Consider the following 22916-nt stretch of genomic DNA (forward strand, 5'->3'; position numbering starts at 1 on the left):
AAGGTCCCAAGTCTTTATAAATATTTACAATATTAAGAATTTACTGTTTTTTTCCATGACTTTTCAATTGTAAGCCTAAGGAAAGCCACAATTAAGAAAACCAAGAAGCGTGGGGTGCCTGGGTGGTTCAGCTGGTTAAGTGTCTGACTTCAGTCCCGGCTCAGGTCGTGATCTTGCAGTTTGTGAGTTCGAGCCCCGCATCAGGCTCTGCACTGATGACACAGAGCCTGCTTGGGATTCTGTCTCTCCTTCTCTTTGCCCCTCCCTCACTTGTGCTCGCTCTCTCAAAATAAACTTTAAAAAGAAAAGAAAAACCAAGAAGCTAAAAGTTTAAGCATGGCAACTCACCTGCCTAAGAATAAAGAGGCAGATGTCAGAAGACTTGGATTCCAGGACTAATTCTCCCATTTACTGACTCTGTGTTCTTGATGGATTTTAGTCTGTGTAATGGAGGTATAATTTTACAGAGTTGTTTTGAGCATAAAATGAAACAATAGATTTAAGAATGTATTGTAGCCTAGAAGGCATTCTGCACACAGAAGGAGCTATGTAATCGTTTTGTAACCTAGACTGTCTCTGCATAGTATGTTTTATTAGATGACATAAAAACCCATCGTGCCAATTTTCTTAATGGAACGAGGCTATAATGGTAAAATGGACACTTACTGTAAATCCATACTAACCACTGTGAAAGCTTGAGGCCTAACTGAACATGAAAACTAATATAATGCTTGTGGTAGCGTATGACTTTATGACCTGAAGACTGTCAAATTGCAAACAGATTCTTAAAAGTCTGTAAAGACAGTAACCCCCCCCAAAACAAAAATCGCATCACAGTTCCAGGTGTCCTTAATGAGATGACTAGCTGCATAACTGTCATCGCAGCAACATGCGGAAGAATGAAACTGGACCACTTTCTTACCCCATTCACAAAAATAAACTCAAAATGGATGAAGGACCTGAATGAGAGAGAGGAAACCATCAAAACCCTAGAGGAGAAAGCAGGAAAAAACCTCTCTGACCTCAGCTGCAGCAATTTCTTACTCCAAAGATGTCTTACTCAACACATCTCCAAAGGCAAGGGAATTAAAAGCAAAAATGAACTTTTGGGACCTCATCAAGGTAAAAAGCTTTTGCACAGCAAAGGAAACAATCAACAAAACTAACAGGCAACCAACAGAATGGGAAAAGATACTTGCAAATGACATATCGGACAAAGGGCTAGTATCCAAAATCTATAAAGAACTCACCAAACTCCACACCCGAGAAACAATCTGGTGAAGAAATGGGCAGAGGACATGAATAGACACTTCTCTAAAGAAGACCTCCAGATGGCCAAGAGGCACATGAAAAGATGCTCAGCATCACTCCTCATCAGGGAAATACAAGACCACACTGAGATACCACCTCACACCAGTCAGAGTGGCTAAAGTGAACAAATCAGGATACTATAGATGCTGGAGAGGATGTGGAGAAACGGGAACTCTCTTATACTGTTGGGACTACAAACTGGTGCAGCCACTCTGGAAAACAGTGTGGAGGTTCCTTAAAAAAATTAAAAATAGTTCTATCCTATGGCCTAAAAATAGCATTGCTAGGAATTTACCCAAGGGATACAGGAGTGCTGATGCATAGGGGCACTTGTACCCCAATGTTTATAGCAGCATTTTCAACAATAGCCAAATTATGGAAAGAACCTAAATGTCCATCAAATGACAAATGGATAAAGAAGATGTGGTTTATATATACAATGGAATACTACTTGGCAATGAAAAAGAATGAAATCTTGCCATTGGTAGCAACGTGGATGGAACTGGAGGGTATTATGCTAAGTGAAATAAGTCAAGCAGAGAAAGACAGATACCATATGTTTGCACTCATATGTGGATTCTGAGAAACCGAACAGAAGAGCATGGGGGAGGGGGAGGGGAAAAAAAAAAAGAGGGAAGGAGGCAAACCATAAGAAACTCTTAAATACCGAGAACAAACTGAGGGTTGATGGGGGGTGGGGGACAGGGGAAAATGGGTGATGGGCATTGAGGAGGGCACCTGTTGGGATGAGCACTGGGTGTTGCATGGAAACCAATTTGACAATAAATTATATTAAAAAAATAAATGTCACCATCCCTCAGTTCCAAGGTTTAGGGTTGGAAGGGAAGCCTTAATCCTTGAGCCAACATAATTCAAAGAGTTTTGTTTTTTTTTTTAATTTGTTGTCAAATTGGCTAACATACAGTGTGTAAAGTGTCCTCTTGGTTTTTGGGGTAGCTTCTCCTGGTTCATCGCTTACATACAGCACCCAATGCTCATTCTAACAAGTACTTGCCCTCAAAAAGAGTTCTGATGAACCTCAAATGTATATAATATTTAGTTCCATTAATAAATTGTACATCAGAGTTACTTTCATTTTGCATTTGTAAATTTTCTGTTTCTTGATTGAATGGTATGCTTTCTTTTTCAAAAATTTTTTAAATGTTTATTTATTTTGAGAGAGAGCGAACATGTGCGTGCAAGCAAGGGGAGGGGCAGAGAGAGAGATGGAGACAGAATCCGAAGCAGGCTCCAGGCTCTGAGCTGTCAGCATTGAGCCTAAACTTACTAGCTGTGAGATCATGACCTGAGCCAAAGTTGGATGCTTAACCGATTGAGCCACTCAGGGTGCCCTTGAATTGTATTTTTTCTAAACAGTTGGTTCTTTAATGATCAATTTCAGGCCTGAACAGCATTATTTATAAAAAGCAGGAAAGTGTGAGTGAGAACTAGTAAGAATTTAAAAAATAGTCTTTTATCTCCATTTACATTGAGAATTAAAATTATTTTGAAGATGACAGCCTAGCTTGAGGGTTTTTCCCTCCATCATAAGCAACAGTAGACATAATTTTTAGAAGTAGAATCCTTTTCCTTATGTTTTGGGAAGAAATGAATTTTTTTGCAAAGTAATTCTAGAATTTGGAATACAAAGTTAGATTAACTTTGTAGAGTGTTTAATTTGCTTTGATCAAGAGTTAACAAAGGGAAATGGAAATGTTTGAATCAGATTTTTTTTGTCTCGTCAACACTGAATAGACTCACAGAAATACCAAATGTGAAACCACTGCCATAAATGTAATCCAAGGTCTTTATCCCCCACCTCTACCAAGTGAAACTTGATGAAGTTACTTTTTATAATGTGAGGGCCTTCCTCAGAAATGCCCTCACCATGCATCTAGAGCAAATGGAGCACCTTTCTTTTGATTGGTGGTCTTCAGCCTCCAAAGGGACTATTTGGACAGTGACTAACCTAGTGGGAAGATGGAATATAATCAGATTATTTTTGGTTCTTTCCAGACCCATGTCTTTATTAGAAAGTTGTTTGGATTCCTGTAGTCAGTGTTACAAGGAAACACTAGGTTATTAACAGTTTCCAATGATTTCCTCAAGAGTTCCTTTGGTTGTAAAGTCTTTTGATGCCTTTTGTTGATAAGAGGTGGGTGCGGTTAGTGACAGTGACACAGATTCTTAAGAAATTTGTGATACTTTTCTTCCCTCACACCCCCAATTCTCCCCTTCCCGACCCCATTCCACCTCACCCTTCTTAAATTGGATATTATGTGACAACTGACTTTTCTCCATGTTGAATATATTATACTGTTGCTGTGTATCAAAAATAATTGCCAGTAATTTTCCCTGATAATTGTTCTGGAAAATTCCCCTTCCTTTGAAAAGATGCAGGAAAGCATTTTTACTTAACCAAGAGGTATTTTTGTTTTTCACCACCAAATCTTTTATCATGGTATTCATAGATTAGAGACATGTCTTAAACTTGGAAGGTATTTTTTGTAACGTGTTGAACTGTATATATCAACATTACATGTTAAAAGACATTAAATATATTGTTTGCTAACAAGCAGCACACTATAATGAATGGTTCTACCTTCTTAGAAATGGGGATTTTGTGTTTTCTGTTTGTGAATATTGTTAGCTTTTACATTATGCTCTTTTCTAACATACTTTTACCATGCATATTCTTGGGATGTACTGATGGGCCATGCTTAAAGCCTTTAGAATATTCACATAGAAAAGAGGTATGCTAAAAACTGAGTATCGTGGATAATACAATACATACTGTAAATATTGAGAAATACTGTGATTCATCTGTGAGATGAAAACAACCGGGAAGGGAGGGATCAGTGACATACCTGTGCTGGTCCAGAATGGGAACTCTGTAGAGTTTTGAACATTAACTTTTAATCTTTAATGATATATTTAAGTGCAGGGAATGACCTTTTGTGGGGAAAAATTTAATTCCATTTGCTTTTTGCTAGTTGATTTAAGTTGCTTTTTAAATAAACTTATGTAGCAATATGGAATTTAAAAGGACTATATTTTGCCCTCTGCAGGATTATGTTTTGACTAGGGCAAGGGATGGGGGAGGTGCTAGTGTAGACAGCAAGTACACCCCTCCCACTGAGTAAATTTCCTGTATCCCCAGTGAACCTACTGACTTTTGGTTGGCATGATTGGGAGAAGATAGAGGAACCCATTTCTAGGGATTCTTTATTTTTATTCTCCATTCCTTTAAAGACCCAAAGTTGAGAACCAATGCTCTAGTTCGTTAGTACTCCAGCAAACCATTTTTTGGAGTCATCTAGGAAGCTTTAAAAAAAATACTGCTATCTGAATCTCACCCCAAGAATCTAGAATGCACCCTGGGTATTGGGATTTTTTTTTTTTTAAACCTCCTCATGTGATTTTGATTTGCTATAAAAGCTGTATAAAGTTCAAAATCCACTGCTGTAGTCAGTAAAGCAAAAGTAGGCAAACGGACTTTTAAAATCTATCCTTCACAATTGTGAATAACATAAGCTCCCTTGAGGACAGGAAACCTATTCTTCACTGTGTCTCTATCGTGTAAACTGGTGTCTAGCACTTAGTGGGCACTCCAAGAACACTTTTTGTGGAATGAAGGAATATGGTTGTTAAGAATCAATATATTTTAAGGGCGCCTGGGTGGCTTCGTCGGTTAAGTGTCTGACTTCGGCTCAGGTCATCTCACTGTTCGTGAGTTTGAGCCCTGCATTGGGCTCCCTGCTGTCATACCAGAGCCTGCTTCAGGTCCTCTGTCCCCCCACCCCCACTTTTTTTTTAAATTTTTTTTTTTTTTTTTTTTTTTTAGCATTTATTTATCTTAGAGACAAAGCACAAGTGGGGCAGGGGCAGAGAGAGAATGAGACCCCGAATCCAAAGCAGGCTCCCGGCTACAAGCCATTGGCACAGAGCCCAACGCGGGGCTCGAACTCACAAATCGTGAGATCATGACCGGAGCCAAAGTCGTTCGCCCAACCAACTGAGCCACCCAGGCGCCCCTGCCCCAACCCCCGCACTCTTGCATGCTCTTCCTCAAAAGTAAACATTTTAAAAATCAATATATTTTATTTAAAGAATAAACCATTCAAACATTAATTCTTTGAAACTATGAATTATATGAACTAGAGATAAGTTAGTGATGAAACCTATTCTTTTTGTGTGTATGTGGAAGAAAAGCTGAAACTAGGTATTTATTTTTAAAATAGAGATAAGAATCCCTGCATGAATAAGTGCAAATACATTTTTATCATTCCCCTTAAGTGTATTTGCACTTGAGATAACCCACTGGGACAAAGTGATTATATCCCACCGAGGCTAACTCCTACCATGAACATTTCCTTGATGTAGTTTTTATCCTTTATCTCTTGAAAAAGATTTTTTCTACTTGCTGTATGCATGTGTTTTGTTTTTCGTGTGTGTGTGTATGTGTGTGTGTGAAATAAAGGCAATACTCTGTCTCCTTCCTTCAGGAAACACCTTTTTTTCTCTGTGCAATACACAGTTTTTGTCATTTCCACTTTAATGTGAACCAAGAAGTCCTCCTTTTCCTGTGCAAAGGAAATTTCCCAGCTGCTCATAAAGTGTGGAGCCTGCTGTGAGAGAAGGCAAGATCTCAGAGTTCCTTCTCTCTGTCCATGTGTTCTCTTACTGCTTTTTCCATCCAGCTTCTCTTTTCATTTCTAATATGTACCATCTACTTGACAAGATGGTGACTTTCTGGTAACTTCCCAAGGTGCTTTGAGAGTTAGCCCTGTTTTTGTGTGTCACATGTGGTGCTGGTACTTTGTGAGAACTTGGCGACACTGCTTTGCTCTCCTCCGATTGATTGAAAAGGTAAGCTGGGAAAATTGAAAGGTTGAAAGGGTATTATTTTGAAAGAGATTTTCTAGTGTTTTCTTGGTTAAAATGCTCACCACTTCCTCTCTTCTGTAAATATACCCATTTGAGCATATCTCAAATTTCCTGTGTTTTGAGCCTCTCATATATGTATGTAGAACTACCATTTGGAATATGATCTCCTGTTGATTCACCAGAGGGCCTCTAATAAACCTCTAAGTGTCCAGCTAACTGACTCTTCAAGGTCACAAACTCATTCTAAAGTGGAGCTGTGGGAAGGATTTGCCATATGATTAAATGATCATCAGGCCCAAATATACTGTTGTTTTTGCTCATGCTGCTCCTAGTGTCTAGAACATTCTCTTGCTGCTTCTTTGGCTTTTATCTTTTTAAATTATAATTTACAAATCACATGTATATAATTTATAAAAAGTTAGCTCCATTATGAAATTCTCCCTTTCCACCTCTGTCGTCTCGGGCCTGGGTTAGGTGCCCAATGTTTGGGAGTTTACAGTGTATCCCGCAAAGGATATAAAAGGGAATTCTGGGTTTTTCTAGTTCTATTTTGGTGCCGTGGAAACCACTTTCAGGAATGGGAAACTAAGGATCATACATAGAAGTATGAACTTAAGAGCCAAGGCAGGTATTGTCATTTTTGTTACAATCTGTTTCTTCACAAGGTTTTTTATTTGGGGACATCATGATTAAAGGTTATTCTGTGGATTCTCAAAATACTTGTCATCCATTGATTCGCTGACACGTCATCAAGGCTGTTTGTATGGGTGTACTGCACAGGTCTGGTCGAAGGGTGAGTACATGCTGGAAATGAGAAGTGAAGGGAATAGAATTGGGGCTTTGGAACATTTATATGTTTTTAGATTGCTACTTCCTGTTCAGCTAAGCAGAATCCTGTAACTTTGCTCTTAGTTAAGGAGATAGTCCTGTAAGCTTGACAGATCACAGCTGTATCCTGTACTTTGTGTGAAAATGCATTTGCTTTCTCTCCTATTTATTTGATTTTTCTAATTTCCTAATATGTTCAAGATTATTCCAGTGTTTCATGGAGGGAGAGGTTGGATATGTGCCCAGATGAGAATGTGAACAATGGTTAAATACTAGGTTATAGGCAGAGAGTGAATTAAATATGGGGTATGTGTGCTGCAAAAACTGAATGACAAGGAGAAACCTCCTCTGAATAAATTTTTAAAAGAGGGTCCCAAGAGCATTTGAATGTTTTAGACTAAGCCGCACAGTTCCTTTATAGCGAATTAAGTACTTGCTCTGTATTTTTTAATTTTATTTATTTATTTGGGGGTTGGCAGAGAGAGGGAGAGCGAGCAAGCACAGGAAAGGGACAGCGGGGGAGAGAGAGGATCCCAAGCAGACTCCGCCCCATCAGCACAGGGCCTCACATGGGGCTTGAACCCACAGACCATGACGTCATGACCTGAGCTGAAATCAGAAGTCAGACGCTCAACCAACTGAGCCACCCAGGCATCCTATACTTGCTCTGTATTCTAACTATTCCACCATTTTATTTCCAAAGTTTTAGAACAACCTCAGGATGTTATTTCTTTTATCTAACCATCCTAAACGTCTTTGATTGCCACTGGAATACTATTAATTAACCCAGAGCTCCTTCCTTCCTTGGAATTTTATACTCTGATGTTTAAGGTTAAGTTTAATACACTGGTAGGTTGTGCACATTAGCACAAATTCATTTTGACATTGTTCAGATATGTTTGAGATGTTTTTTTGATATCTCAGTTGAGGTGGAGTGTTTCATTGATGATACAGAGGAATGACAACATGTCCATAAGAGAGAGGATTCCAATTTGTGCGTTCTTTCCTAAGCAGCAACTGTAACTTTGAAGAGGTGAAACAGTACCGGTCTGAAGTCTGGAGATAAGTACTTTGAATGACCTTAGGTGACGACCTTAGGTACCTGTGAATTCTCACAAGTTACAAAGAGAGGGGAGGGTCTAGGGGGGGAGAGGGAGAATCCCAAGCAGACTCTGCACCATCAGCACAGAGCCTGACGTGGGACTCGAACCCACAGACTATGACATCATGACCTTTAAGGTCTTTCCGGCTATTTGCTGTTCGTGAAACCTGAGCTCTGCTAGCACAAAATGCAGTTGTGTCTTTCATTCTATTAGTGTCTATTACTCTCAAAGACTCACTATATAATATGAAAGATAAAAAAGAAGATGAAAACCCACAGTGTTCAGATGGTGGGGCTCATCAAGCCAAACCAAATACTATAGCCCAGGTAGACGCAGGTGACACCGACGGCTTCCTGACAGTATAGGGTAATGGACAGGGGCTTATGGGTGAACTTACTCAGTGACACCAACTTTTGTTGGTGTAGTACAGTCTAGAAAAGGATTGTATTTTTTTTCTCTTACTGCTGATTGGTCTTGGAGAAGTCTAAGTGAGAGGATTGACTAAAGTCAACCCTTTCTTCGGTAACTTAAAATGAAAGCATCTTCAAGAAGAACTTTTGTAAGGAAGGAAGCAAATTGGTACTATAAGTTCTTTTGGTAATGCACATAAAAACTGAAATACACAGATGGTGTACAAGTGCTTGTAGGGGAAAATGAAATATCCACTTACATGAAGACCTTCCATAACAAATGGGCTGGCTAATGAAGGATTAACTATTCGTTTCTTCTTTTGTATTACCGTGTTTATCTAGGTAGTATAATCATCCATGTAAATTTCTAGTCTGAGATACATTCCTTCAGTAAATTCATCATGAAATGTTTCATTGTATGAAATCTTTAAGACAATCTAATTCAGTCCTCTCATTTGTAGTTGAGGAAACTGAGGCCCAGAAAGAATGAGTAACTTGGCCAAAATCATGCTGTTAAATAGAATCAGAACTGGAAGAATGAGTAACTTGGCCAAAATCATGCTGTTAAATACAACTGGAACTAGAACCCAGTTCTGCTTACTCGTAAATGTTTGTTATTGAGAATACATACCTATTCTTTATATATTTTAAAATGTGAAGTATACCCACAAAAATTTGCAAAAGAGCATGCAGTTTTAGTAAGCTACTGAATGAGACTAAATCTTCACCATTTTTTTTTTCTATGAATCCTCACCATGAGGCTTTGCTCTTCAATAACATCTGAAAGTAGCGTTCTGCCAACAGATACATTTTCATGTCACATTCTCTTAGGTTCTTGGACCATGAGATAAGATAGTGTTAAGCAAAAGTAAGATAACATAAATATAAAATTTTCCACAGTAAGAATCCAGAAAATTCTCTCATGACAGGGCAAGAATGGATAACACTGAAATGTGTTGGTTTTCAATAGGGATTTCAGATTCCTAACCCAGCAGAGAGAATGTGATAAAAGAGAAAAAAAGAATCCCAATTATTTGCTATGCATTAGTGATTATGCAGTTTTTTGCTTTTATTTTGCATAATTGCTTAGTTTTGAACATCCTCATTATTTAATGACTATGAGGCCTATTTTATATTTAAATGTTTTGTGAATATATTGGGAATATTTCTACTCACTGAAAAAATGGTAGCAGGTTCTGAAGATGGGAGATGCTGTTGAATAGCTCAGATAATGGAACGTGTTAATACTTAATGTTGCTTTTGGTCAGTGTGATCATTTCAGCTGTACTGTGCATTTCAGTCCGTTCACTGTATTGTTAATGTGAAGAAGCAGAGTATTTAGCATACTGATTGGAGACCCAAATTCTGTTTGAGAATCTCTCAGTTTTTTCCTCCGTGCTGAAGACTCACAAGAGATTACTTAATTTGTTCTTGTTTTTATGGGAAATATACGGTTTAACAGGTGAGAGAGTTTGGATTACTTCTTAAAAGAGTTTGAATTAGGAAAATGCTTTGGTTTTGTAAAAGAGGATCTAACAGTGTTTCTGGAGAGCAGAAGTAGCCAGCAGAAAACATGGCATCGAGTTATATGCTTTTCCTACAGGAAAAAAGGGAGGCTTTTGTCTCATATAGCTTATCTTAATTTTTTTTAGGTAAACCATTAAATGTAAGTTTAATACAGCTACAGAAAAGCGCACAAGTCAAAAGATACAGCTTGACAAATATGTTCAAAGTGAACACACTGTATAGTATCACCCAGATCAAGAAATGGAACAGCACAAACCATTACCTCCTCCTTGCAAGGTAGCCATAATCCCGGCACATCGTAGGTTAGCGTTGCCTGCTTCTGAGTTTTATATAAATGGAATCATTCAGTATCTGCTCTTTTGTGTCTGGCTTCTTCTCTTCAACATTTTTTTACTGTGAAATTCATCCATGTTGTTGCATGTCACAATAGTTTTTCTAATTATTGTGTGTATTCCTTTTTATGGATGTACAATAATCCTTTTTGTGAATGGGCATTCAGATTGTTTCTAGTTTGGGGCTATTAAAAATAATTCTGCCATGAATATTTTTGTGTATGTTTTTAGTGTTCATATATATGCATTTGTTAGGTGTACTCCAGGGAGAAGCATAGCTAGATGACAGAGCATGTGTGATTCCAGCCTCTGTAGATAATGCCAAAAGATTTTCCAAAATACTTGTACTAATTGACATAAGGATTTGTACTGTTTCAGAGTTCCAGATGCTCCACATCCTGGCCAATACTTTGTAGTAAAAGCTTTTTTGTTTTTATTTTAACTATACTGATAGGTACATAGCATATCTCAGTGTGGTTTTAATTTGTATTTCCCTGATGATTAATGTGATGGGCATTTCATGCATTTATTGGTCATTTAGATATTCTCTTTGGGGAAGTACCTGTTTAAACCTTTTACTAATAAGCAGATTAGATCCTTTTTTTTTTTTAAAGGGATTTTTAAAATATATTCTGGATAATATTTTATCAGATTAAAGTTTTATCAGTCTACAGTCAACAGCTCACTCTTCCCTTCTGAACAATACAAGGATCTTAAAAACACTTAAACTCTCATTCTGCATTTCCATCTTATGTGATATAATTGATCAGGATTTCAGTTCCACCTTGTTTTTAAACTTTTACATTTGTTATTGCTTATTATTGTTTTATATAGTATTTTAAAAATTATTTGTTTACGGGGCGCCTGGGTGGCTCAGTTGGTTCAGTGGCCGACTTAGGCTCGGGTCATGATCTCATGGCTCCTGAATTCGAGCCCCGCATCGGGCTCTGTGCTGACAGCTTGGAGCTTGGAGCCTGCTTCGGATTCTGTGTCTCCCTCTCTTTCTGCCCCTAACCCACTTACATTCTCTGTCTCTCTCAAAAATAAATAAACATTAAAAAAAAAATTACTTGTTTACCATTTTCTTTCCTCTTTCTTCCATCTCTGTTCTTCCTTCTAGTTTTAATTTTTCTTAAATTCATCTTTTTTTTTTAATTGTTTTTTTCAACGTTTATTTTTGGGACAGAGAGAGACAGAGCATGAATGGGGGAGGGGCAGAGAGAGAGGGAGACACAGAACTGGAAGCAGGCTCCAGGCTCTGAGCCATCAGCCCAGAGCCTGACGCGGGGCTCGAACTCCCGGACCGCGAGATCGTGACCTGGCTGAAGTCGGACGCTTAACCGACTGCGCCACCCAGGCACCCCTTAAATTCATCTTTTAAAGTTACTTTAATGAGTTTATAGAACTCTTTAGGAGACAGTGTTTTATTTTAATAGTTTTGTTTGATGTACAATTCTAGGCTGACTGTTCTTTCACCACTATTATTTCTGTCTTATGACATTTTTTTCTTTTGAAGTCTACTGCAAATCTAATTATCAGTCCTTTATGGGTGATTTGTCTCTGAAAAATTTTAGCCACAACCTTCTCAAATATGACCTCTCCCCCATTCTATTTCCTCTTTAAAAACTCCAGTATGTTAGATTTCTTTTCTCTCAATGTCTCTTAGTCTCTTGTTACACATTCCATTTCTTTGTCTCTCTGTGCTTCATTCTGGCTGGTTTTTTCAGATTTGGATTCCAGTTTATTCTTTCAAGTTGGGTCCAGTCTACTGTTTAATCTATTCACTATGTTTTTTTTCTTTCCAAGATTTTCAGTTCAAGTTAATTAACATCATGGTGTAGTGTTGGTTTCAGGAATAGATTTTAGTGTTGTATCACTTACATATAACACCCACTGCTCATCACAGGTTCCCCTCCTTAATGCCCATCACCCACTCCCACTGCCTCTCCAGCACCTCTCAGTTTGTTCTCTATCATTAAGTCTCTTATGGTTTGCCTCCCTTTCCGTTTTTATCTTATTTTTCCTCTCCTTCCCCTATGTTCATCTGTTTTCTTTCTTAAATTCCACATGTGGGTGAAATCATATGGTATTTGTCTTTCTCTGACTTATTTTGCATAGCATTGTACTCTCTAATTCCATCCATGGTCACCAAGTTTTTTAAATTATTCAGTAGTTTTTCAGTTCTACTGGTCTTACTTTATAACATCTTGTTTCTCATGCTTCCAATTCTGTCTTGAAGGATTTTGTAATACAATTTTATATTCTGTGTCTCGTTATTCCACTGTCTGCAGTTCTTGGGGAGAGGTATTAAATTCTACTCTGTTGTTTCTGCTGACTTTTATTTAATGTGGTTTGTTTACTCATGTGGTTTGTAATTCTGAATTTTTAATTTGGCAGGATTTTATCTGTGGGGATCCTTAGGCAGCCTATTTTGAGAGCACCTTTCTCCAGATGGAACTTATATTTCCTTTTTGTAGGGTGTCAACCCTAAGACCAACCTAAGACCACTCACTGTTCTCTTGGCTTAAGATATTTTTGGACCCTGCTGGGGTGTGTGTGTGTGTGTGTGTGTGTGTGTGTGTGTGTGCGCGCGCGCGCGCGTGCGAACGCGCACGCATGTGTGTGTCTGCGAGCACGGGCGTGCAAGTACCAAATTCTCGTAAGAGTGGGCCTATTGTTACAGATTCTCAGGGGAGACTTTTTCTTCTTCCAGTCAGCACTCTGGAAAAGACACATTTAAGTTTTTTTGGTGTGTGTGCACACTCACATTTTTTAATTCTGTTAGTGGACACATTTTTTTGTCTCCCTTTTAACCAAAGGTATTACCTTTTAGGATTCTGGATTTATGTGTATATGTGTTGTGGGGGTAGAAAGAACTCTACCCCCATAACTTCTGATGTGAAGAAAACCTGGTTTCTAATTTAGCAATTTTTTCTTCACAGCATTGAACTCCTCATTTTCAGAGGACCAAGCAACTTTTATTTTTCACTTCTGATCTTACTCATCCAAATAAATCGACCATGGCTATGATTAGGAACTCTTTCATAAGTTTTAAGCACTTATAATTTGTTTATATTGTTTTGTGATACAATTCAATTGTCTAGTTATTTTGGAAATTACTGAAATAAGAGTATTTCTGCGACTATTTCCCAATAATGGTATGATCTATATAACAGCTTTATATTGAAAACGATTTGAATGATTACATTCCTCTTTTGAGCCCTAACTACAAATTTTTGTTTTTAAACCAGTGAGCCAAAACACTAAAGCTATGGCTGGTTGCTCTGTTCTGATTGTACTAAAAACATTGGCGCACTGCTTGCTTACTGGTTTATCAGGTACATCTTGACCTTTGTGTCAGAGCAAAGGCAAACACTTGTTGAGAATGCCCATTGTCCTTTTTTCCAATTCCTGTAGGAAGATATTAATTAATGCCAATAAGAATGAATAGATTTGATGGACGTAGTAAATCATCTGCACAAAGCTTGAAATAACGTCTTTTTTTTTTTCCACCTTTCATTTCTGGGGGTGTAGCAAAGGTAATAACTGTTTAAACTTGAAATCAAAGAAAGTAATTTGCTTTTGGCAGAAGTCCTTTCCAAAACCCTTATTGTAGCTTCCAGGCACATGATTGAAAAATATAGTAATAAATATGTATTATCTTATTGCTTCCAGCTGTTTTTTTTTTTTTTTTTTTAACTGAAAAGCAACTCCAAAGGTACTAGTATGGGCCTTCTTTCTTTCCTCTCCCTCCACCCCCCCCTTTTTTTTTTTTTAAAAAAAACACCGTATCATTTATTATATTGGGCCAGCAGGAATCCGTTTAAAGGGGTTGAGAGCTGTTTTAGATTAACGACTTGGCAACTTGGAAATAGCCCACAGGAGTCACAGTCCTGCTTATCTTGGAGTAAGTTTTAAAAACTCAGCCATTAAGAATTGTTTCCATAAGCTGCCTAATTGAAAGTTGGAGTGAAGAAAAACCTTCCACTGATTCACATACTCTAGCGTTCTTGTCAGTGTGGTCTATGGGGATCTTGTTGTTTGAAGGATGGCATAGTTCACAGGATAAAAATCTTTGTGGTGACAATCGATTAACATTGCAGCTCTGGGTTTACAGAGACTTTACATTGCTTTTCCTCAAAGTTCTAAATTTTTCAGTTTCATATTTTATAAGGTATTCTCTTTGGTTTAAGTGATAGCCATTTATTACATCCTAACTTTCTATATTGGAAAAACACTCCCTTTTTCCCATTTGTAGGATTGCACAACCTTTCAGTTAAGCAAAATCAAAATTGTTCACTTGTTGAGTGAGTGTTCCACTCCCTTGAAATAAGCCACAAAGCTCCCTGTGGGTGTGGCTGGCCTCATGCCACTGTCTCAGTTACTCCTTATCTCTTGTCACTCTTGGCCCCTTTAAGATGTCTCTTCACCTGCTTTCTTACTCTTCCTTTGCTCTCTTCCCCCCAGTTTGTGTCCTGCTCTAGTTACCGGCCTTCTAAAAGGCTCAGGAGCGGTTCTCATGAGGTTTTTTCCCCTTTTTTTCTGAATATTCTGAGGAAGTTACTTATACGCTGTCCGCAGTTATGTGTTTCACTGAGAAATTCCTACTCCAGGGTCAAACCTCTCCGTTTGAACATTTTGCGAGAGGTTTTTCTTTTTCTTTGTCAGAGCTTCGGTATTCTAGGTGTGAATTCACAAACGTAAAGTACAGATGGCTTTTGCATCCCAGTATCCTCGGTTAAACACAGGAATTACTTTCAAAAGAACCTGACAAAGAATCTTTAAAGAATTCACATAATAAAAACTCACTGTGTTACATCATCATAAAAAGAAAGAAAGAAAGAATTCACATAATAATAAACAATCCTACCTTAATTTCCCTGTTTTAGGTGTTTGTCACTTAGGTTGTCACAGAGTGTATGCTGTAAGTAACCTTCATACTGTCCTTCATAAAAATGGGAGGTGTTATTTATGTGAATGTACTTTCATGTGGAAACCTATCTTAAATGTTAACCTTATGCCGTTTTTACATCAAGAGTAACCTGATCAAAATGGATGAGCTGTTCTCAGCAATTTAATGTGGCATCCCTTTTACTTTTGTCAGATTAGCCCAGTCTTGCAGCCCACAAGAGTAACCTTTCTCATGTGGCAACATCTTTCTGAGCCTTGAATTTGAAAATTTAGGCAATTTACAAGCGCAATGCTTGTGATTATTTGTGTTTTTCTTTTTTCTTCCCAGCTCTTCCCACTAAATCTACCGTCCTCATACTTGAAACCTTTAAGGATTTGAGTCCAGGGCACCTGGGTGGGTCAGTCGTTTAAGCATTGACTCTTGATTTCAACTCGGGTCTTGATCTCCCTACCTTGAGATAGAGCCCTGCTTCTGGCTCCACGCTGAATGGAGTGCTTGCTGACTCCCAAAATAAATAAATAAACGTTAAAAAAAAAAAAAAAGAAAGTATTTGAGCCCACAGGGTATGGGGTACCTGTGCCAGGTTAACCATGTCTTTGTTTACTGACCTTGGTATTAACCTAGAACATTCTTGTTCCTCCTTCCACGATGATGTGGTAGCAGATCACAGTTTGACTGGCTTCAAGATAATTGGTCTTAATTATTTCTAAGTCACTGGTTAGTGCAGTGTAGGAACAAACATTGTTCCAAGAAAGGATATAAATGGCTTTTGAGCTTCTTTTCCTAGCGTGCAAGTCAGAAGACTAGGGTGAAAGAAAAAGCTCATGACACAAAACTGTATGGTTGGCTAGTAGATTGTAGGGTTCCTATAGCTTAAATTGTACAAACCACTGTGAGTTGTTAACTCATGACAATTTTTATTTCCCTTTGGTATTGGGTGCATTTTGTGATACTTTTACGTAAAGTAAAGCCATGCGTTAAAGTACAAGGTTATTAAGTATGTTGTCTTTTCATATCTTTTCTGCCAGAGTTGTACAGCACCTCCCCCGGCCTCCCTCCCCAGTCTTTTAAGACCAAGCTCAACTAACTTCTCAGGAACCTTTCAAGCTGGCTCTTTTCTCTGAATCTGTAATTTGTCGATTGTAACCCAATAATGCCGTGGGCTAATATAATTGTTAAACAAGTTGTCTCTCCCTTCTTCCTCCCCCAGCCCACTAAGTTGCTAGTGTTTTAGGATCATGGATGATGGCTCATTGATTTCTTGCATTCTCCACCACATTGCCCCTTCAGTTGTAGCACATTATAGGTGTTGAAGGAATTGTTGTTAAAAGAATAAATGAATTTAACCAGAAAGTAGAGAGATTTATAAATGGGTTGACTTATCAACTTAGAATTTAAAAATAAGTTTTTAAAATCTAAAACCAGAGTAAATTAAAATCAGTTCAGCTATAGATTTGGCACGAAACAAGTTGATGTTCTCCACCTTCAGTAATATTTGGGGGCAGAAAGTATAATGCACTGAACTGAAGTGCCTCTATAATGCTAAGAAGAGATGTGTTTACAGGCTAGTTTTGTTTTTGTGTTTGGGTTTTTTTGTTGTTGTTTTTTATTTTGAGAGAGAGAGAGAGCATGCACGCGAGCAAGGGAAGGGCAGAGAAAGAGGGAGAGAGAGAATCCCAAGCAGGCTCCGAGCTGTCAGCAAGAGTCAGACACTTAACCAGCTAAGCCACCCAGGCACCACTGTTCATTTTTGTTTCAGTTAAACCTCTTCTCATACTACTAGTTTGCCTAAGGGAATAGAAAGCTGGCCACCTAGTATCCAGGTACTTTCACTGAGACTAGTGGAACTGGAGTGGTTGAGGAATGGGCATGAAAAAGGAGAGAACATTTCTAAACCTGTTTCTTGCATTGTCTTATGATAGTATCTGGGGATTTGGAACTTTTCATTCTAGACTACAGGATGTGGTTCTTGCAGTGAACAGGTAGCAAGTGTTCTAGAACTTGATGGGGGGAGAAGTAAGATGGTTGGCCCTTTAAGTCATATGAATTGTCAGCTTGGTCACCTACCTATCTTATTAGCAGTGTTGAAGCAAAGTACTTGAATTTTTTTAGATGAGAATACTTAAGTTTCCCAAGATTAAAAAAAATAGGTTTTAATTGGATAAATTATTTGAAATGTGAGACATACTCTTCCAACTAGATTTTGTCTCATATTTAGAAAAACAATTAAAAAATGCCTACGTTAGTCCCATACTCTTGGATGGAGCAGATCAAAGGAACAGTAATATTTTTAACAAGAAATTGCATGTGTCATGAATGTTTCCTGTGTCATGTGGCCATATTACATTTGTTTGCTGTTCTGTATTTTGAACTTTTCCCCCAAAGCAGAAATTACTTGTGAATGCAGGTTTTTTAATAGCACATATATATTTACTCTTCACTTTTGAATTTTTTTTATGTAGTCTTTGTCTTCCTCTAAGAGATTGTTAATAAAATGCATTATTTTTGGAAGTATTATGCCATTGGAGAGTCAAAGCCACATGTTGTTTTTCTTACTTCCAAGTTTGACAACCTTCAGATATAATACAGGCTGACTAGTTTGGGTATGATCCCCATTTAAAACAAGAATTAACCATCTTCAAACGTAATGATTTTCTGAATTTCTGCTTCAACTTCAGTAAGCTTAACTCGCCAATCATTGTAGGTTATGTTGTTGACATTTTTTTAGCCAGCAAAAAAAACCCAGTTTTGAACATTAACCCATATTTCACTTATTCCCAACCTTGCCTTTTCTGTAACTGCTTCATCCTTAAATCCTGGATTACCCCTTTTGACCATCTATTAGATATTAAATAGATTTTAACCATCTATTAGATATTAAACAGGCAAAGGGTATTATTCATTTACCGTCCATAATATTTGAACTTGCCCTATGCTAGGTGCTGAGGGGCCCAGCCTGCCAGTTGCTTGCAGCACGTGTGAGAGCTATACCAGGAAACAGACAATTGTGAGGGCTTATATAGTGCTTACTGTAAAATTCTTTCAATTTGCTATAAATTTGAAATTTTGAATAAAATCAGTATTATTTTTAAGATATTATTACAATAAATTGTTGGGGTGAGGAAATTGCTTTTAAAATGAGTTGACAATTTCATATTAACAGCCCCTTCACTTGAAGAGTCTTTTTTAACACCACCTCCAGCTCTAGTTGGAGTGTCATGAATTTGACCTGATTTAAACAGCTTAGAGAAACCTTTTCTTTCCTTAGCCAGTCTTGTAGATGGGAAGGTTCCTTCTCTGAGACATCTCAAGTTAGTCTGAACGTTCCACAGAACTGAAGCTTGCCAAGCAAAGCTCATATCTGTGGCTCTTTGAGTCACTAATGGTTCTACCATATTTCTAGAATTAACATCCCCATCAGCCAGAGATTAAACTTTTGTCTCTTCTCCCTCCCACCCCAGATATATCCTTGTTAAGGGAAAAGCACTTTTGTTTTGATTTTATGGTTTGTTTTCAGTCTACCACAAGTTTGAGATGCCTTATGTTTCTTTAAAAAAAAATGACACTTCATGCTTTCCCAGCACTTGAGTTGGAGACAACTTCTCATTGTGCTGGTTTGAGTTCTGGCACTTGAGAGTATCTTCATTCTGAAGCCTGTGGAATGTCCCCTAGAACGCTTATCTTCTGTTCATTGGTTAAGCCCTAGCCCTTGATGGTGCCCCAAATTAGTGTCTCATCCAAGTTGTGTTTGAGAATGTATGAGCATTATTAGGAGGGCATGAACTCTTTTACAGCAAAAGCAGAGGGGGGGAGTCCTTAGAACAATGAGTTCAGTCATGGGGATACCTAATTCCATATAAAAATCAATAAGATAGCTAAAATATGTTTTGACTTATTTTCTTCTAAAAATGTCATCTCTTTTCCTAACTTTCATAACAGTTGGTTACAAGTCATTTTACATATTAAAAATACACATTATTTTCCAATACTGTGTGTTTGAAAATATGTAACAAAATGGCATTTTTACAAGATTTACATGAAACAAATATTTGAAATAAAATTGGAGTTGGAGGGCAGTGGGAGGGGTATTAGGATATTTTGAGTCTCACAGGAGTTCATACTATAGTTGTTAAGCCTTTGGCACTCTGTAGAGAGTGTTTTTATTTAAAATCCACAAAACTGGTAGGGAGAGGGAAGGAGAAATTTGATTGCTTGAGAGTTACCCTAGAAGATTGGATCTGTAAATTTACATGAATCTCTGAACCAGGCAAGTGTATATGAGTGCCAAATAATGTCTGAACTAACCAAGAAAAACTTTTCTGTATGACTGTAGTGAAAGCGTTGGTTCCCAACAACTTTCACGTTTATAAGGATTTTTTTTAAGGGACTAACTACACGTTGGGCAAGCAACTGTGTCGTCCAAAAAGTATTGGCTGAATTTAACGTACTGGGGGCATGTGGATTCCTAAGAATGTCACACCTTGTCTATGCCAATAAATCAGAGTGTCTATTCTTGATACTAAATCTGATGTCATTGGCAGATTTTCCTCCTTATTGGAAGGATAATATTCAGAAGGGAGAATATTTTTTCATGTATTTTGCTCTGTGATTGGGGTGTTTTTAGGATTTTTTTTTTAATTTTTTTAACTATGAAATAATACTGGTAAGTCCCATGATAACTAGATCTGGATTTCATTTTGTCTTTTCAACTCTGTGTGATCTTGTGCGCATTCCTGACATGTTACAAACAGCTTGTGTCTCTGAGTGTGCAGTATTAATTTTCAGTGGTGAAAGCCCCAAAAGGAAACAGACTGATTCTTCCATGCACAAACAGCTGGGTGGTTGTGGATGGAATTAATTGCTGATATACATTGGCTGTGTTTTTCTTCTCTTGTCATTTCCTTTGCAGCTGTGAAAGTGAAGTTTGACTTGAAAACAGACATTTCCAGCAGTGCAAATCCAAAAAATATCAAAATGGGATTCTTTAAATATAATATCTGCTACCTGGGAGTTCAGTTTGGGGGTGAGATGGAAAAGAGCAAAGGATGGCAGGCCGTTCATAAATACATATATGGTTGAAAAATAGCTCAATCACATGGACTATGAGAAGTATTTTTGAATGGATTTATTTTATGGCAAGAGCAACCTCATAATCCAACAAAAAGCTAGATCAGTCAGCAAGCACCCCCTTCCTAGGATCCTGAAAGAGAGTGTTCTAGGCCATCTCTGAAAACATCAGGGGAAAAAAAAGAAAATATCAAAATGTTCAGTACTCCAGACTGGTTTATTGTTCCACTGTGAAAAAGTAGCAATTGGCAAGGGTAATGTGACAACATGTATCATTAAAAATAATATTTTCCTGGGGCACCTGGGTGGTGTAGTCGGTTAAGCGTCCGACTTCAGCCAGGTCACGATCTCGCGGTCCGGGAGTTCGAGCCCCGCGTCGGGCTCTGGGCTGATGGCTCAGAGCCTGGAGCCTGTTTCTGATTCTGTGTCTCCCTCTCTCTCTGCCCCTCCCCCGTTCATGCTCTGTCTCTCTCTGTCCCAAAATAAATAAACGTTGAAAAAAAAATTAAAAAAAAAAAATATTTTCCTGGTCTTATCCAAAAGCCTTTTCATTGTTTTAAATTCAGTGTAAATGATTATATAGCTTATTTTTTTTGCATATATGAAAATTTTACTGAAAAAGAAAAAAAATTTTTTTATTCCATGAGTTACAGGAGTTCAATTAAAAGTTACTGTTGGGGGGCGCCTGGGTGGCGCAGTCGGTTAAGCGTCCGACTTCAGCCAGGTCACGATCTCGCGGTCTGGGAGTTCGAGCCCCGCGTCGGGCTCTGGGCTGATGGCTCGGGGCCTAGGGCCTGTTTCCGATTCTGTGTCTCCCTCTCTCTCTGCCCCTCCCCCGTTTATGCTCTGTCTCTCTCTGTCCCAAAAATAAATAAATGTTGGAAAAAAAAAATTAAAAAAAAAAAAAAGTTACTGTTGGTTGTATGTCTTCAAGTACACATATAGGAGTAGTATTGATTAAAATCACTTTGAACTATAAGGAGATGTTTGGTAACAGTTTCAATAACTGATAAATTATTTTCAACACTAAGTTTCTAGGCAGTATGTGTACATCTTACAGGATATCTTCTTTGGCAATCAGAAAAAATCAAAACTCTTATGAAATTATTTGCAGAAGTAGGTGATGACAAAATATAAGTTTGGTATGCAAATTCGTGATTTTCACCAAAATAATTCTTCCTTTTATGTATTTTAATATTCTACCAAAGCAAGTTTATAAATCGAATCCCTTATTTTTTAAGGCAACTCTTGCTAGTTAGTGGATAAGAAAATGCTTTTATTGTTTCTGCATTACCAGGAGAACTAGACCCTTGACAGAGAAGGGTGGGACATGCTTTTATGTTCACGATGGGGCCCCCTGTTTGGGCCAACTAGGCCAAAAGTAAAGTTCTAGAGTGAGCTATGTTGCCAACACCTTGAGATATGCAGAAGCTTCTATTGCTAAACTTAGAAGCTGGCATAGTTGGACTTCCTCTGTAGTAGTCAGTCCCCTTCCTCCTCGCATTCTGCTGGCTGAGCTGCATGATCTACCTTGCATTTTATCTTCACTTTCTTCCCCAAGAAGAAATGAGCCCATATTTTATTTCATGGCAGGAAGGCTGATCTACAACATGAACTTTGCCCCCATTTCTTGGAGGATCATCAGCCAATTAGTTTTGATTCTGAGGCCCTGAGAAATGGGGTAGCAGTAGGAATGTGCAACGTGCTGTCACTGAAGTCTGCTTGGGTGTGTTGTTTCCCCCAGAGTGGGCTCCACCCTTGCCCTAACCGCACCGAGTGTGGATATCTCACTGTTTAAAAAACAAGGTTCATTTTTAGGGCAGCATTGCTTCAGAATTGCCACACAAAAACCAGCTTAAGAAATGTACAGCAACTTCAAATTGTTTTGTAAGTAATGGGTTGTCTATTTGTAAAACTGATAGTGCATAGCTTAGGGGGAAGCACCGATAAGATAGATGGTTAGTTTTGTGTTAGCTGCTGGTAATATGCCGTGCTCTCCTTGGGAAGGAGCCTGCGGCTTTATCACTCAACTAAATTTTTTTCCTATTAGTTCACTTGTTTGCTTTTTTTTTTTTTTTCTTTTTTTCCTAAACAATTGACTGAACTGTTGTTGTTTTTGCTTAGGGGATCACAGTGATTGTTTAAATTAAGGAAAATACTGGTAGTTTCCCAAATGTGCTAATTATTTAACATAAAAATGCTTGAAGGTAGTGTTTTGCACTGAATTTATTGGACCCACTAACAGCATAATCTAGCGGTACTGTATTTCGAGACATCGTGACATGAACTTTGTGTCTAAGAGTGGGTTCATTGAATTAAAAAAAGGCAGCATCTAAAGAGCCTTTATTTCTGTCATAATGATGCTTTGTCCTGCTGCTGTTGGGTATTTGTCAGAAGAGTTGGGGAAGGCTGCAGCCCAAAGTTCTGTTCCCTGCCTTGTCTGTGCCTCTGTTCTTTCTAGACTTTGTGACGTGAACAGTAAGTTGAACTATAGGAGAGAATTGCTGTTATTCAATGAGGTCCACATTTCAGCAATTTT

General features: G+C 38.1%; 1 protein-coding gene across 9 annotated transcripts in view; it reads left to right on the forward strand.

The window, feature by feature from the left end:
• The window catches only part of ADD3 (adducin 3), a 126498-nt gene that overhangs the window by 49635 nt on the left and 53947 nt on the right, over positions 1-22916 (forward strand). The window contains exon 1 of one of the 9 annotated variants that reach the window (XM_047825310.1): positions 22192-22264. The exons of the other annotated variants lie outside the window; for them this stretch is intronic. The gene's annotated coding sequence lies outside the window, so the exon portion shown is untranslated. Of the gene's footprint in view, positions 1-22191; positions 22265-22916 lie in introns of those variants that run through there. 9 annotated transcript variants of the gene reach the window in all.

This window comes from Prionailurus viverrinus, chromosome D2 (genome assembly GCF_022837055.1).
Source record: "Prionailurus viverrinus isolate Anna chromosome D2, UM_Priviv_1.0, whole genome shotgun sequence".
NCBI classification, from domain to species: domain Eukaryota; kingdom Metazoa; phylum Chordata; class Mammalia; order Carnivora; family Felidae; genus Prionailurus; species Prionailurus viverrinus.